A 15,866-nucleotide genomic window follows, 5' to 3' on the forward strand; every position below is an offset into this window, starting at 1 on the left:
TAAAGAAATAGCATGCCATCGTTGATGAGATTGGGATTTGAACCCATTAGTGCAGAGCACAATGGATTAGGAGGCCATCGCCTTAACCTCTCGGCCACCTCATCCTGTACCATAACGACAAAACAACTTTTTTTTAAATAATCTGAGGCTACGTGATAAAGCGTGATGCAATGTTGCATATAAAAGATAAGAAAGGCAAAATATTGCTGTTGGATTTAAAATACTGTAAGAGATTTCAGCAATCCTGACCTTAAAAGACAGGATTCTCAGCTAATTTTAACCTACCATTGGCGAGAATTGGATTCAAACACTTGGTAACGAACGATATGTTACGTTAAATATACGTGACAAATTGAAAGTATGCTACTTCACTTGAATTATTGAAAGAAAGTGTTTCAATTTTGAAACGATAAACATCATATTTAGAGAAATAGTATGTCATCAGCGACGAGAATGGGATTCAAACCCATGAGTGCAGAGCACAATGGATTAGCAGTCCATCGCCTTAACCTCTCGGCAGCCTCATCATGTACCACCAAAAAAAAACACCTTTTTTTTTTTTTTTAAATAATTTGAGACTATGTGATAAAGCGTGATGCAATGTTGCAAATAAAAGATGAGAAAGGCGAAATATTGCTACTTGACTTGAGTTCTTGGAAGAAAGTTTCTCAATTTGGACACCATAAACAACATATTTAAAGAAATATTATGTCATCGTATATGAGAATGAAATTTGAACCCATTAGTTCAGCGCTCAATGGATTAACAGTACATCGCCTTAACCTCTCGGCCACCTCATCCTGTACCACCAACAAAAAACACCTTTTTTTAAAAAAAAATTTGAGGCTATGTGATAAAGCATGATGCAATGTTGCAAATAAAAGATGAGAAAGGCAAAATATTGCTGTTGGATTTAAAATACTGTAAGAGATTTAAGCAATCCTGACCTCAAAAAACGGGATTCTCTAGCAAAGTTCCTATCATTGGCGAGAATTGGATTAAAACAGATAGTAAGGAATGACAAGTTACCGTCACATACGTGACAAATTGAAAGAATGCTACTTGACTTCCGTTAATGGAAGAAAGTCTTGCAATTTTCACATGACAAACAAAATATTTAAAGAAATAGCATCCCATCATCGATGAGAATGGGATTCAAACCCATGAGTGCAGAGCACAATGGATTAGCAGTCCATCGGCCACCTCATCCTGTATCATCACCAAAAAAATCCCTTTTTTTTTTTTTTATAATTTGAGGCTATGTGACAAAGCGTGCTGTAATGTTGCAAATAAATGATGAGAGAGGCAAAATATTGCTGTTGGATTTAAAATACTGTAAGAGATTTCAGTAATCCTGACCTCAAAAGGCAGGATTCTCAGGAAAGTTTAACCTACCATTGGCGAGAATTGGATTTAAACACATTGTAAGAAATGACACATTACCGTAACATACGTGTCAAATTGAAAGTATGCTACTTGACTTGATTAATTGGAAGAACATTTTTCAATTTTGACACGATAAACAATATATTTAAAGAAATAGCATGTCATCATCGATGAGCATAGGATCTGAAACCCATGAGTGCAGAACACAATGATTTAGCAGTCCATCGCCTTAACCTCTCAGTCACTTCATTCAATTTCTTCTTCTAAAAACACCTTTTTTTAATAATTTGAGGCTATGTGATAAGGCAGGATAGTATGTTCTGAATAAAAGATGAGAAAAGCAAATAGTATGCCATCATCGATGAGAATGGGATTGAAACTCAGTGCAGAGTACAATAGATTTGTAGACCATCATCTTAACCTCCCGGCCACCTTATCATTCTTTAACCTTGGAACTAGTTCAAGGTCTTAATAAGGAGTGATGCTACTTTGCAATTAAAAATTTGGAAAAGCAAAATATAGCTCTTGGATCTGAAATTATGTAAGATAATTCAGCAATACATACCTCACAACACAGGATGCTATGGGAAACTTTAATCTATCCCACACAATGGCGGAAGTAACATGCAAACTTCATATGGGGAGACTGGGATGACTGAAATCGATTACTAGAGCTCTGCACTGTAAGCCTGCGCACTAACCACCCACCTGCTGTGTCATCCTCAATTTACAAATGTGAAATGAAGATATAGAGTGACTGTAGATTTAAGATTTTCTAGAAATCCGACCCTGCATAAGCACCAGTAAATTTACTGCAAATGTGGAAAGAACTAAAAAAAGATGCTGAAAGAATTACTCGTACAGTATTGTTTATTTTATCATTCAAACAAACTTGTTTACACAAATAATTTGTATTTTTAATACATGTTGTCTGTCTTGCTGTGAGCAAATAGGTGCCAGGTTGTGTTTCCCCTCAGTAAGGGGAATTGCGATCGTTATTAAGAGAAACAGGTCAGGTATGCGACTGTCATGCGTTTCAGTTGTGAAAGCGAAAAGCTTTTGTTCCTTAGCCTGCTGCCAATCACCTCATGAGACCAGTGTTGCCATGGCAACGTGAGGGTTGAAGATGGCTTGCCTTTATAATGCAATATGGCCACTTGTGGACTCACTGACTCCACATCGTGTGAGCGTGTGTGGGTGTAAGGACAGACACGGCACTGAGCACCTTCTGTGCTTTTTTGCAAGCCAAACAAAAGCAAGTCACTGTGCATCATGTTCACCAGCCTCTGCTGCATTACAGTCACTTACCACTCTAAATAATTCACTGTGAATATCTGACCGTTGATCTGGAAATATTGATCTAATGATGACCATGGGTAGAGAGCCCTGTAGGGAGAGGGGTGGACTTAGATATTCAGCAAGATGAAAAGAAGGGAAAATTGATTGATGTATGTATGGATGGATGGATGGATGGATGAATGGATGGATGGATGAATGGATGGGACAGACTAATAGATGGATGGATTGCTCTGGTTAATAGGATTGGATCGAACATCGATATTATTATTATCAAGCAAGTATTCCGATCGGATCGATACTCTTGTCCAGTGATCGATACCAGAACGGAAACAGGACCCAATTGCGTGCAAGGCTAATTACTTTCCAAATATTCCTAGTTGTCATGTTGACTTTGTTCCATTTATATTTGTTGTAACATTGCCGCTTTTTCCGTTTTTTTTTTTTGCTTTGTTCTAAAACAATTGTAACAGAAACATTTAGATTTAGTTTTGATATGGGTAGTTTGCGTTGTAGTTATTTAAAGGGATAGTGTGTTATATTTAGAGCCTTCTATTGGTACAAAAAACAACAACATTGATCTGAATAGTAGGCAAAAATACCTAAACTATCATATGAATGTAATTTTTTTTAAATCATAGGTCGAGAAATTTGTATTTCTTTGAGATAGTCGAATCCCTACCTAAGGTCGCCGTGTTTGTCTGGCAACTTGCTGCTTCGGTGTGCTTTGGTGTCTTTGGCACTGGTTTTCATTCGCATTAGACAATACAGTGCCATCTAGTGGCTAAATATTAAACACTGAGGCTTTAATAAGATATAGAACACCTTAGTACTGTTAGGAGATGAATATTAAAATGTACCATTTACCGAATTGTTTGAATTAGTTATTTGACTCCATTTACCAATCACAACCAACATTCTCCTAACAATGCGCGCTCGTTTCTTGATGGGAAAATATGGACATGAAACCGGCATTTCCACACGGAGGCATTTTTAATTTCTTAAACAATTTAGCTAAGTGAACTCCATCCAATATGTGGCCAAATTAGCCGATCTAGCATTGCTCGAGTCTCTGTCAAGCCCCCTCTCTCGATCTTCTTTTTTCCTTTTTTTCGATCCACGTCCCTCCGCAAGCTGGTGTGGCGGCTCCTCCCATGGGTGTGCCAGGAAAAACCCCAAGTGGGGTCCAAACACCTCGCCTCGATGTCTGAAATGGTCAAAACATCCCGAGCGTTTTTACCTCACCAGGGCCGTCTGCGTCGAGAAGTGGTGATTATCTCATCAGCTCTTTGTCCCAGTTCCCCGATGTTCCTGTAAACATCATTCTCCACTAGGTTGCATTGACCTCGCCTCACAGCTCAGCCAGTGAATATCTTTTGCATTTAAATGTAATTTGTATTTGATTGTATAAAATCCTTTATAGTAAAATGTATAAAATCCTTCAGTACTTAACATCTATGCGCTGTGTTCATTGTCATTAACTCAAGGAGTGAGGGTTTCACTATAATGACATTCCCAAGGTATTTGTACCGGATCGGCATCAATGGATATGACCTTGTATTGATATCCGATTGATACCGATTTTCCCAGTAGCACCCCCCCCCCTTTAGTTTGAATATTCAAATCAGCTCTAAATGGGCCTATTGCTGCAAAACTTGCCGTTATCTGAAATACGTTGAAGACAGTCGTTTAACATGCTGCGAAATGAAAATCATCTCAAAGAAAGTTCTTTCCAAAGGTCAAGTGAGGGAAGCAAAGTCTGACGCTGCGTATCCTAAGGAAATCGTTTTTGGCTTTTTATGGTCCACAGTGATGCATACCAGACATGTTCTACGACAAAAGCTATGTTTTAGATTCTGCCTGCCGCTCTCTTTTTGCCGTGTGGTGCTCTATAAATACATAGGATGCCGTTTCCAAGGTAACCACTCTTTGGAGGATTGGCCACCTGAAAGGCGGTCAGAGTGAGAGATAGAGGTTGAGTGCTCTGCAGGGAGAAAAATAAAGTACAGTGCAGTATAGCAGTGGTCCGCAACCACCGGGCCGCTGACCGGTACCAGGTCGTTCGATACCAGGCCACAGAGAACAAAATAAAAGTTTCCTTATTTTTTTGCTTATCCCGTATACAACACACTTTTTTTAAACTCATTGTTTGGGTAGGTGTTTTTTTAATGAGGTTTGATTTTAAGATTTTAGGAAAATGATTGATTCCGCACATTTGCACACAACAAGAAGCAACAGGAATCGATCCCGGTGGAACAAAGTTGGAAGCGGTGTGAGCACCAAATCCAAATGAACAGACTGCAAAAAAATAGATGATGCAGAAAAAGAAAGGCATTGGATTTGACATAATTTTTACTCACTCTTCCACGAGAATTTAAACTCAGGAAGTCAAGCAGTTGTCTTGGGACCAAAAGAGGTCACAGGTTAATTTCCCGGCTCCTCCAGGTTAAATGTCAGAGTGTCCTTGGGCGTAATGCCCGCATTATTCAGGTGGGCGCCTTGCATGGCTGACTCCGTTATCGTTTTGTGTGTATTATGGAAGTCCTCAGTGACTGGTAAAGCTCGATATAAATGCAGTCCATTTCCCATTCATTGACTATGAATATCAAAATAAAATGTACAACGCATTCAATTTATGTCCTTTAAAGTCCGAAAATAGTGTGATAATGAGATCCAATCTGATGCCATTTCCCTATGTCATCCATGTCCCTAGTGGTGTAGTGGACTGATCAAAAACGCTAACCTCCAGTACTTAAATGGTCTTATAAACCTATGTGGAAAGCTTACACACATAGTGGCCAAATGTGTTCGCATTACACTGTGAATTTAGAGTTTTTGCTATTACTATCAAAATTTATATTATAATTCTTATAATCATTTTTACAATTATTATTATAATTATTATTATTATTATTACTACCGTTATTATTGGGCCGGGGACGCAAACATATTGTCAGAGATTAAACTGATCTGTGGTACAGAAAAGGTTGGGGACCACTGCAGTATAGCGCTGTATGTGTCAGAACCAGAGCAGGAGGAGGACCCAGATGCATAACGTTTCTCAAACAAGCTTTATTTTACTGGAAATGGGGCAGTCATGTACGTTAACACAAACGCCAGTGATTCGGCGCTCGCTGAACGGAAGAAGTAAGGCAGCTGTCTGGCGTGGAACGACAGGAAGCCAGAGGCCGACAAGATCGATACCAGTTACACGAGCAGATACCGGACAGATGGGGTCGATACCGGACAGGACAGACAGGATTGATATCAAACACTGGAGACTGAAGTCCGATAACAAGCAGGACGAGATAGACTGGAACGATTCCAGACACTGGAGATCGATATTAAACAGGACAACATAGACGGGAACAATACCGGACAGGAGACATAAGCAGGAAACCGGACAGAGTCATAACACACGTCTTGTGGGTGCAGAGGGCTTGTTGACGGACTGAAAATAGGTGAGTAAGAGCACTGAGCTTAAATAGGAGGGAAGCCAATCAGTCAACGAGCCGCAGCTGGGACTAAATGGGCAAGGCCAATTGGCAACCGTGACAGTATGTGCATGTACAGTTTGCAAATGTACATACAATATCTGTCAACTCGCTAGATTTTGTGCATATAGCATCTCGCTACAAAATTTTAATACGATCCAACCCAGAACAGGATTTTAATTTATTGTACGATTTCTTTGCCTGCTTTGCAGATTTCCCTGCTCTTAAACATACTGTGCCTTTAAGAAACAACTTTATGATGTCACTACTGTTCCTTTCTTGACGTGCTAGGTCATGCAGAAGTCGTGACACTGGTGTCACAGTATGCCTCAGACTCCTTGATTTAACTCTTGCTATTGTTGGCATTTAGAACCTCCTTGTGGGCATTCCTTCTAAAAGGTCTTTCAGGATATATTTGTCCACTGATTAAATCACTTTTTTCAAATATATTGTATTTTTGTTTAAATGAATGCATTATTGGCTCTCATTGTGTCAGGTTGATGGGTGGATCACTTAACCACCAGGATTATAGGGGCGCCATTTTCCGTTGTGTGTCTTACGCAAGTACAGCCCGGGCGCGGCCATCCCTCTCCAGGCCAACAAATGTTTCCACCTGGCCTCGAACCGAGGACTTTTCGCATTGCAATTATCTATATTTGTGTTTCTCATAAAAAGACACACATAAACACACACACACACACACACACACACACACAGACATATGAATGTGAATGTGAATTTCCCTGCGGGGATGAATAAAGTATCTATCTATCTATCTATCTATCTATCTATCTATCTATCTATCTATCTATCTATATGCTAGCTGAAATTGTTGCATCTCAATACAAGTGAACATAAATGATCACATAGACAAGACGTGAGAAAAAAGTGTAAAAGCATCGTGTACATAGTGTGTATTGTTCAGTGCTTTTGCAGATGGAAAATCAAGCAGCTGACCTTTAAAGGTTAGGCCTTTTTTTCACGCATATTTACAAAAATTACCGATGGACAAGCCGATCACAGAATAAATATCCATTAGGCTGGTACCAGGATATGGTGTACTATATCTATTAATTCAACTGTGGAGTGCCATGTGGACCATTATTCAGGATTGGCTCACACACTTGCACCATACAAAAGAGTGAAAGGAAACACATGTCAAAAGCTTACACAAAGTGGTCAAATGCTTTTGTATACACTGCTCAAAGGCTTGCGTTCGTATATGAAGGTCAAACACGCTAGCTTACACTTCTGAAATGGTTTCACAAACCTTAGTCAAAAGCTTACACATGTACTGCTCAAATGCTCGCATATACACTGCTCAAAGGTTTGCGTTTGTATACAGGGGTCGAAAACGTTTATTTAAGGTACTAAATAGTCTCATAAAACTACAGTGTATGTCAAAAGCTTACACAGGTACTGGTCAAATGTATTCGCATACACTGATCAAACTAGCTCACTTACACTACTGAAATGGTCTTACACGCATACTGCTTAAATTTGCACTACTAAAGTGGTCTCATTAACCTATGTCAAAACTAACACTTTGAGACTCTTTGTGATGAAAGGCTATACAAGTAAACATGACTTGACTTGACTTGAAAGACAAAAAAAAACAAAAAAAATTGGCAGGGAAACAAACAAAATTGGACAAGAGAAAACGAAAAAAGAAAAAGAAAAAGAAAAAAAAAACAATGAAAAAAGAAAAATGATTAAAAATTTTAAAATGACCAAGAAATGATCTATGTCACCAAACCTCACAATGATTGAGCAAAAACACAAACAAATATTTACCAGGAAATGACTGAAATATGACAAGAAACAAGGAAAAAATGGACAAAAATAGTATAAAAAAGAAGATCATAAAAGAACAAACCAAAATATGACGAGAAACAGTCAAAAAAAACAACACACAAAACCGACCAAAAATGATGGGAAAATGTTTTCCAAAAATTCAATAAGAATTGACCAAGAAACAACCAAAACATGACAAGAAATGACCTAACAAACAAACAAAACCCAAAGAAAAAAATAGTTGAAAAACAAACTTAAATAGACAACAAAAGACCAAAAATGGTCTGGAAATGACCAAAGTATGTCAAACAACGACAAAAACGATCGCCAGAATAAAACGCCAAAGACACACGCAAAATTGACCAAAAATGGACACAAATTGACCAGGAAACAACAAAAATCAGACAAAAACAAACCACAAAATCACCAAAACACAATTTTACCAATAAAGCGTTTTGTGAACAATGTGACATGTAAGCGGATTTCCTAAAACCCATAGTTCTTTCTTTCTTTCTTTCTTTCTTTCTTTTTCTCACCAGGATTTTTTTCTTATTTTGGTTTGCTTTCTTCTTTAGTTCATTTTAACATTATTTTTTTCTTTTATTTAGCTTAAATTTTTGGGTTGTCTTTTTTTCCCCGTATGTTCACCTTTAAAAATAAATTTCATACATAATATTGTCACATTATAACTGGTAATATAACAATTTACAGTTTAAAGCAAAGATAAAAATCGGATGAGCCCCTTGGGAGCCGAAAATGACGGCTGTTTTTAGTGAGCCGAGCTGAAGACGCCAGTTCTCGGAAAAGAGCCCGAATTTCCATCACTTTTGGTCAGAGTGGGACTTTTAAGTGTAACATTTTAGCGTTTTACTGATACGCGGGCGCCCTCTTGTGCCATTTTCACGAAGGATTTGCCTCTCCCTCTCTCTCTCTCTCTCTCTCTCTCTCTCTCTCTTACAAAACAAATGTTCTTATCAAATAAAACCCTTTGGAATTGATTGTGATTTAACCTTTCCTTCATTTCTAACCCCATATCATTTGCAATTTTTGTTTATTTTTCTTGCTGCAAATGCAATATTCAGGCCTCAAAATGGTTATGATGGAGGAAGTTCTGATAATATTTTCAGTCACGCAGTTGCGCCGTTGTGGAATATTATTTTTGAGCTGAAACCAACACAAATAAAACGCAAACTTGAAGACATTGTGTAATCTATTTACACTGCTCTCCTAGAGGTTAAAACCTATTTTATTTTAAGAAATAAAATGTACATTTGGGTGATTAAGAAAAAAAAAATACATGAAGCTCATTTTAAATACTCGTGGATCAAGAAAAAAAAATCACAGAAAATGAGGTTCACCTAGAGGGAGCTGACACTATTGTCGGACATCTTGCTGCTTTGGGTAAAAACAAAACAAAAAACAACCTTGTGAAAGGCTGGGCATCAAATGAGTCGAAAAACTGTTTTTGTTTTGTTTTTACCCAAAGCAGCAAGATGTCCGACACTAGTGTCAGCTCCTCTAGGTGAACCTCATTTTCTGTGATTTTTTTTTTCTTGATCCACGAGTATTTAAAATGAGCTTCATGTATTTTTTTTTTCCTTAATCACCCCAAATGTACATTTTATTTCTTAAAATAAAATAGGTTTTAACCTCTAGGAGAGCAGTGTAAATAGATTACACAATGTCTTCAAGTTTGCGTTTTATTTGTGTTCGGTTTCAGCTCAAAAATAATATTCCACAACGGCGCAACTGCGTGACTGAAAATATTATCAGAACCTTCCTCCATCATAACCATTTTGAGGCCTGAATATTGCATTTGCAGCAAGAAAAATAAACAAAAATTGCAAATGACTATGGGGTTAGAAATGAAGGAAAGGTTAAATCACAATCAATTCAAAGGGTTTTATTTGATAAGAACATTTGTTTTGTAAGAGAGAGAGAGAGAGAGAGAGAGAGAGAGAGAGATGAGAGAGAGAGAGAGAGAGAGAGAGAGAGAGAGAGAGAGAGAGAGAGAGAGAGAGAGAAAGAAATACAAGTACAGTGTCTTTGTTCGAGGCACCTGGCTTTGGCAACATCAAGTTGACATATTTCAACCTGCAGCTCGTTTTTCTCTTGCGCTTCTCTAAGTGTTGTCTCCCGGGCCGGATTCAATCCCGTAGCGGGCCTGATCTGGCTCGCGGGCCGCCTGTTTGACGCCTGTGCACTAGAGACTACACCATACACATACAGCGATATCGAGTGTTCAAATATTGAAAGGTGTCCCTTTTATCGGTAAGAAAATGGCGTCCATTTTGTTGTTTTATTCCAAAAAATGGGCTCACTACCAATATGTGGACTATTTTATCTTTAGATTAATGCGTGAGTGTTCAATAAAATGGCAAAACTACATTTTAAATTATAATTTGACAGTACAGAAGTTATTTGGGAAAAAAAAATCATAAAATACAGCACTTTTATTTGCTCACAAAAAAGTGAGGCTGTAAATTAGGTTTGTTCTCGAGTAATTTATAAAGAATTCAATAAATACATCCAGGTTTCTACTTTGCAAACTTTGACAATCCGGGGCGTTTTCAGAACAAAAGAAACAAGGGATTACTGTATCTTGCAACATATCTGGAATTGTTTTTGTTGATGATGAATGTTTGTTTTTTTTATACACGACCAAGTGCTTTTGCGCTAAATTTCCTTGCAATGCTGTTATGATGCACTATTCATTTAAAAGATATATATTATTAGCACTATTGTCTTTGATTTATTTCTATAAAGGCGGTGTCCATAACTTTAAATTTTGCCACTCTCTGCTGCCATCTACTGGCTCAACGTCATGATTGCTGCTTCAGTAGGCTCATTCCTCAAGTACTAATAAACTCTTCTTTTTCATCTCTTTTGGGGTTTTGGTTTGGCGTTTGGACTGTATCTAAACCAGGCCATTTCTTACTTTTACCATTTTCTGGCTACACTAACAAAAAAACCCTAGGGATGAGCATGAAATCACTTTTCACCCCATCTCTGAATCCACGGCAAACACGGACATTCCTCTTGATGTCCTCGGTCCAGTCAGTTTTTAACCGCTTCCAGCCTATGGTGATTTTGAAAAGGCTTTACTTCTCTTGGAATTGCATAAACATCCGAACAGTCAACAGCCGGGTGTGTTGTTATTGTACATTGCGACTCCCAACTCAACGTACAAAATCTTCCCTCGCTCTATTTAAACTCGTATTGCCACTGCTGCTGTATTGGGTTTAACAATGTGAACGCATCCTGTGGTGGTTCAGTAATGACGTAGGCTGGAAAGGGGTCTTTAAAACGGTTCACGGAACCAATATTTCAATATATAATTGCTTATCAATATGGGCAAAACATATATGTAAGAATTAAAACACATGGGGGAAAAAAGAATCTGTTTATCAAAGTTTAATATTAAAAATATAAACATCAAATATGAAATATTATCTCATGTTCTTGCATATTGGAAGCACGAGGTTGCAAGTTTCCTTCTTTTTTAGAGAATGGGCTTTTTCGGCTCAGCTCGCTTGAAAGAGCTGGTTCTTTTAGCACCCAAACGGCTCTTCAAAGATGGGTTTTGTTGCCTTCATCCATATAATACCAATTAATATGTAACTTGATGCAAAAAAATGATTTAAAAACGATGAACAAAATAAAGCAAAACGAGACCAAAAAAAGCAAAAGCCAAAAAAAGAGATTAATTAGAGAAAGAAAGAAAAAATAACAGGAAAAGATGAGAAAATAGCAGGAAAAATGAAAAAATGAAAAAGCAAGAAAAATAAGTAAAAGGCTATGGGGGAAGAGAAAAGAAGTAACAAATACAAGAAAAAAGGAAACTAGAAAACAAAAGAAAAAAAGAGGCAAGGAGTAAAAAAAAACAGGAAACAAAATGCTAGATAGGGGAAAAAACAAAAGAAAACAATAAAGAAACAATTGTAAAAAATAGAAATAAATAATAAGAAAAAAATGAGTCGTTTTCTGATATTCAAATCATTTGCTAATTATTTAAATGAACAATCACTCTTTTTGTCTTTCAATTAAAATGTATATGATTAAATACGGTTCTTATTGTGCAACCCAACTAAATTATAAATCCACAACATGTTAGTATTGGGTAGGAATAGAAACCGAAATCTCATGTAATAGAGACTGAAATGTGTGGGCTGTGCAACATTTCCAATATGACATCGACTAATTCAGTCAAATTTGAGAAACTAACTCCTGTTGCCGGAAAGCCAGCGGCAGACCCGGCCCAAGGCATAAGCGAACTAAGCGGATCCTAGCGCCCCGCGACCCCTAGGGGGCCTCAAAGAGCGGTTAACCACCGTCACTTTCGTGTGTCTACAACAAATAATATTTACAGAAATACTACAAAGCACTACAAAACTATATATCAAGCATAGTGCTTAAAGACTGGGCCCTCTTACACTATTTTGCTTTCATTCAGAACAGAAAAAACAGTATAGAAATACAAAAAATTACCATGACACAAAGTACTACAGAAATATTACCCCAGAACTACTACAAAAACACATCACCAGTAATATTACAATGAAATATGACAAAAACAATGCTAGGGGAATATTAAAATAGAATTACCAAAAATATCGCTAAAATACTGCTTTGGAAATACGTCAATAATACGTCTACATGCAGAAATACTGGAAAAATACAATTTCGTAATACTCTAATACACAACACTACCAGAAACGTATTACTAAAGAAATACTACTACAGAAGTATTACAACAGAACTACTGCAAAAATACAACTAGAGCGATAAGACAAAAATTATACTATAGAAATACGACAAAAATGCTACAAAAATAAAACTACGGTAATACTTTACTACAGAAATACAACAAATGTACATCAACAATTATACTTTGGAAATAATAAAAAATAAAACAGAAATATTCCAAAAATACGAAAAAAATAAAGGAGTATTTCTACAAAAACACATAAATCATTAAAGTACTGTAATACTAAAAAAAATCCAACGGACAAAATCTACGATCATGATACAACAAAATACTACACAAATACTAAGAATATACTTCTAGGGAAAAACTACAAAAAAAAAATGCAGAAATAGTACAAAATAAAACTATAGTAATACTACAAAAAAACGAAAGAGCTTCAACCGAAATCCGACTTCAGAAATACTAGAAAAATACTTTTAAAAAAGTACAACTACTATAACGCTCAAAAAGTAAATATCAAATGAAGAGCTTGAAACAGGGATCTGATGTATTATTTTGCTTTAATTGTGATCGTTTCAAAACCAATTTGATGAGACTAGTGCATAAGAACCTTACCATGTAAATGTCTTTATGCTCCCTCATATCTTTCACATTTAATTGCCCCCTATGTTCCGGTCCGGAGACTTCACTCTGAAAATGCTGGTCTACTAGTGATCCAAGAGCCAAGAAGTGATCTGCAGGTTCGAGAGTGTTCTCCGATTGGGCCTAGATGTTGTGGAATGCTCTGCCCTTATCTGCAACCTCAGTGGAACTGTTTATATCTAGGCTTAAAACACACTTCTCCTCTATAGCACAGGGGTCGGCAACCTATGGCACACGTGCCAGCAGTGGCACGCGAGGGGTTTACCAGTGGCCCGCGAGCTATCTAACAAATTGCTCACTGAATAGCAAAGCACGGAAAACCATTTACTGATGGCGAATATTTCAAAGAAGCGTGTGTGTGCGCGCGAGTGTGTGTCCGTGTGCGCGCGCTCGTGTGTGCGTGTGTGCGCGCGTGTGCCTTCTGCGTTGCTGCTGTTATCTCAAGTTTTGATATTTTCTGCAACAAGATATCATTGATGAATGGTATAGTAGCTGACCATATTACTTGTTTTTTGATTGTAGTTTATAGTTGATGAAGAATAGTTGATTCTGGTTAATTCTTGTGGTAAAAAGTCGAAGTCAGAATGGCTACAGGCCTTTCCACATGTTGTTCACATTTATATTTTAGTTAATTGATGAACAAGAATAGTGGAAGATAAAAAGGTCAGTTATACCAGTGTGCCGCTGGAATCTTATCTTTCCAAAAATGTATTCAGTATTTTTGCACTCTTCGGACGAGGAACTGTAATAGTCATCCATATCAGTAGGTGGCAGTAGATTTTTACATATTTTTTATGTACTACTTATCTGCTCATGAGGTAGCACAGTACATTTAATAACGTAATTTGTTTAACAAAGCGGTTTAAGATTGTACTGTAAAAAACAAAAACATAAAGCACATCGTAATTTATTTCTTTTTCTATACTAATTATCTGCTTATGAGGTAGTACAGTGAAATATTTGACATAACTTCATTTTCAAACATTTTCCACGGACGGTGTGCCACAGAACATTTTTATAAATAAAAGTGGTTCAAAAAGGGTTGAAAAACACTGAGTTATACGATTAAAATGTCTATCAATGTCAGGCAGGATGTAAGGAAAACTGGGATCACTTGCACTCGTTTCTTAGTTTTTATTGGAAGGAAGGAATGACAAGACGTGAATCTTCGATCCGTTGTTTGACGGATTGTCGAGACTTGACAGGCGGGTGAAGGCTTGGCGGGAATGGTCGCGGACAGGCGTAGTCGTGGTGTTGTTGGTTGGGGCTGGAGAAGAAGGGCGTCGTTGTGTTCGGAAGAGAGATCAGGAGTCAGGCGGGCAGGGCAGGTCGTAGGAAAATTCGGAAACGGGTCGGCAACGGAGATTAGGTAGAAAAACAGGAGGCAGGCAAAGAGTCGGAGGTACGGGCTTTCTGAGCAGATGGCAACAGATCGCATAGTACAATCGAACAAAGTGTTAACGGAAGCTGGGGATTTAAATGTACAGGGTGCGCCAATCAGCTGTCCTGGCTGTTGGCGCCAAATCCTGAACACAGGTGTTCCCGATCCGGGTGATTGTGACAATCAATGTTTTATATTTGGAGTGTTGTAAAATGACAGTTCTGTTGGATATCAAAAAATGTTGTGCGAGTCAATAATTTTGGTGTGGCACACTGATTTACGAGGACATTTGAGAGTGGCACGCCGCACCGAAAAGGTTGCTGACCCCTGCTTAGGCATATGAAAAATCTATATTTCATGTTGACAATATCTGTGATTATTTGTTATTGCAACATTCATTGCAGCTTGGTCATCCTGGAAGGGGGATTACCTCATGTGCAATCCCTTCTCAAGGTTTCTTCATTTTCCTCATGTTGAGGTTTTTGAGTTTTTCCCTGCCCTCATGTAGGTTTTAGATCAGGGGATGGTGTAATAATTGTCTGTAGTTTGCAAATATCTGTGGTCTGTGCAGCCCTTTGAGTCTTCTTGTGATTAAGGGCTATACAAATAAACATGACTTGACGTGCATATTTATTCCTAGATGAAAACATTGGATCTTTTTCCAAGATCAAGTCAATCAAGTCAGGTCATTTTATTAGTATAGCCCTTAATCACAAAGAGTCTCAAAGGGCTGCACAGGTTATTGCACAGACCATTATTTCAGACTATTATTGCACCATCCCCTGATCTGAAACCAACATGAGGGCAAGGAAAAACTCAAAAAACTCAACATGAGGAAAATGAAGAAACCTTGAGAAGGTAATCCCCCTTCCAGGATGACCAGGCTGCAATGGATGTTGCAAGTACAAATAGTACAGAGATTTTGTCAACAAAAAATGTAGGGTGTTGGTTGATCACCCCCTTGGCCAAAACTTTTGAACCCGATGACAACCCCCACTAACTCAAGATAGTTGATTAGGGCCCCATGAAAGCTCGGGTCAGCGCTGGCCAGCAGAATGTAACTTGCTTTGATATCATGTTTTGGACATATCTGATAATGATTTGATAGATAGATAGATAGATAGATAGATAGATAGATAGATAGATAGATAGATAGATAGATAGA

Source organism: Urocampus carinirostris, chromosome 1, assembly GCF_059441175.1.
Source record: "Urocampus carinirostris isolate Australia breed hairy pipefish chromosome 1, RoL_Ucar_1.0, whole genome shotgun sequence".
Taxonomy (NCBI): domain Eukaryota; kingdom Metazoa; phylum Chordata; class Actinopteri; order Syngnathiformes; family Syngnathidae; genus Urocampus; species Urocampus carinirostris.